This window comes from Hemibagrus wyckioides, linkage group LG23, assembly GCF_019097595.1.
Source record: "Hemibagrus wyckioides isolate EC202008001 linkage group LG23, SWU_Hwy_1.0, whole genome shotgun sequence".
Classification (NCBI taxonomy): Eukaryota; Metazoa; Chordata; class Actinopteri; order Siluriformes; family Bagridae; genus Hemibagrus; species Hemibagrus wyckioides.
The window spans coordinates 19831850-19834349 of record NC_080732.1 but is presented as its reverse complement, the minus strand read 5'-3'; the positions used below and the strand labels follow the sequence as shown (position 1 = coordinate 19834349).

General features: G+C 42.4%; 2 protein-coding genes across 6 annotated transcripts in view; one reads left to right on the top strand and one right to left on the bottom strand.

The window, feature by feature from the left end:
- The window catches only part of gramd1a (GRAM domain containing 1A), a 27812-nt gene extending 27437 nt beyond the window's left edge, over nt 1-375 (top strand). For all 4 annotated transcript variants that reach the window (XM_058375947.1, XM_058375949.1, XM_058375948.1 and 1 more), the window contains one exon: nt 1-375. This exon is cut by the window's left edge and continues 1852 nt beyond it. The gene's annotated coding sequence lies outside the window, so the exon portion shown is untranslated.
- Nucleotides 376-2116: 1741 nt separating this feature from the next.
- scn1ba (sodium channel, voltage-gated, type I, beta a) overlaps nt 2117-2500 on the bottom strand; it is a 20146-nt gene continuing 19762 nt past the window's right edge. For both annotated transcript variants that reach the window (XM_058375953.1, XM_058375952.1), the window contains exon 6: nt 2117-2500. This exon is cut by the window's right edge. The gene's annotated coding sequence lies outside the window, so the exon portion shown is untranslated.

The following is a 2500-nucleotide window of genomic DNA, read 5'->3' as shown; positions in this document are numbered from 1 at the left end:
ATTTGATGTTCTGTTGAGTCGCTCGGCGTGTCGCACGCCTCTGTCCTTGTTGTATTTTATTGGATCAAGACTTGAAGTGATCAGGGTTACTGTAGATCTGCAGGCGTGTCCATCATCACCATGTTCATCCAGACACACCCACTCATCCTGCATCTGGAGTGCTGGCAGGATCTACCACGAGATCTTCAACCAAATATGGGTCAGATCTTTAGAACGATCAGTAATCTGATTAAAGACGTCAGGAGTAGCTGAACCTGATATCTGACAGAATAGCAGAGAAACACTGGAAACACCAGAGCTGGTTCATCCCCAAATATTCCCTTTAGTATTAAAGTTTGATAAATCTGAAATAAAAGATGTAGATTTTGAACAGAATTTGTGTTCAGGTAAATGGTGTGATTTTATTTAACATATTTCTTATCTAATTTTGTTAGATAAATCTTTTTATTCAGTCATCTCGTGTGAAAAGCACAGAGTATTTATAAGCTGTGTGATAAGCCCCGCCTCTCCCAGGATTCAGACGGTTGCGGTGTTTAACCAATCAGGTTGTTTGTCTCAGCAGGTCTGCTCTGATTGGCTGCTGGCAGTCACAGTGAGAGAGATGGTGTAGAACACAGCTGCAGTGAGACCATGAAACTGTCAGGGGGAATAATTAAATAATTGGACTTCCAGTTTGTTCACTGCCGCTGTTGCCATGGTAACAGTTTTATCTCTCCGCCCAGATGGGTGTGTCAGGTTCAGACAGAACTGTAAAGTGTTGTAGAGAAAATCACTGACATCATAAACTTATAGAAACGTATCGACTCGGGCGTACTGTACACTCCACTATCTCAACACACACACACACACACACTTATACTCTCACACACACATTAATGTTGATGTTGCTGTTTAAACACTGAGGACCAAACAGAACTCGGACTCAAAGGGACACACCCCCCATCACCACGCCCCCACCCCACCCCACCCGCCACTGTGTCTCTGCATTTCACACTTTGTGTTGTTTTGTACACTTTTAGCTGCTGTGTGTTGTGCATTTTTTTAGCAATTAAGTCTGTTACTGCTGTCCCTCGTCCTGCACTCCTCCATCCACCTCTCTCTCTCTCTCTCTCTCTCTCTATTTCTTTGTGTTGGTCTGCAGGAGGAGGCGTGGTTTTGCTGTAAAGATCTGATTCAGAAAGCAAAACAAATAAAACTAGAAACTTTAGGAAAATGTAGCATCACCAGTGTGTTCGTGGTTTTATGTGTTTTCATGAAAATCCTGTAAATCCAGAACATCTGTATCCACCTGGTGCTCCTGAGTGAGAAGAAACACGAGGGTAAAGCTGGAGCTGCTGGACTTCAGGTGCTGGACCCTGCACGGATCACTGCAGCAGTCTCCCTGGAACATACCGTGGAGCTGAAGGTCTTTGAGTTCTCCAACGGTCAGCAGACCTTCTTCTCCACAGAGACTTCTAGAAGAGCTTTAGAGTCTCCATCAGAAACACAGACTGCTTCACTCAGAGACGAAGAAGAAGTCTTAGAGCTTTGTCCAGAACATTGGATCAAGAGCAGCTTTAATGACCGAATGGGAGAGATAAAGAAAGAGACCAGGAGGAATAAAACCAACCTTCAGTTAGGGGGAAGGGAAGGGCTGTTGATTAGAGGATGACTCCCTGTCTGTCTCTCTGTCTGACTGTCTCTTTGTCTGTCTCTGTCTGTCTGCCATGCTGTCTGTCTGTCTTTCTGTCTGTTTCTCTTAATATCTATCTCTTTGTCTGTCTACCTCTCTCTGTCTGTCTGTCTCTCTCTCTCTCTGTCTGTCTGCCTAGAGCTGTAAACTATAAGCAAACTCCTCAGCTGATGGAGGATTTAATGATCACATTATAATTATAAATACAGATTAGGATTAAGAACATAGAGTTTTCGTTTGTGATATAAATTCATTTGTGTTTTTTGGTCTTTACCCTGAGCACTCATTTCTGCTCCCAGCTCTCTGTGTACTTTACCTTATATTGTGGGCGTGACTATATGCAAATGAGCTTCACATCTGAGTCAGGAACATTTATACAGTACACGTGATCAACACATGCAACATAACAACTAGTGACAAGCTGCAAAGAAATAAACACAGACATTATCATACTTCATTCTTTATTCATTTGGCAAGCAACATTTCATTTATACATGAAGTGCATACATTAGATTGGTGTGTTGAGGCTGAGAACAGTGTGTGTGTGTGTGTGTGTGTGTGTGTTAGTAGCCCAACATTCATTTAGTATTAGCACTAAAATTAGCTAACATCTTTAAAAGGAGAACATCAACATTCATGCTAACGCAGGTGACTAACGTGGGTGACTGGGGTGTCGCTAGTCAACATACCGTTCAGTTTTACATTAGCGGTTGTACGTTAGCATTGTGAGTGAGGAACTCCTTTAAGTGTTTCTACAGACTCGAGTGAGTTTAAGGACATGGTTAACATTTTACGTGTTATTTATTACCATCATGAGGAAATAAACGT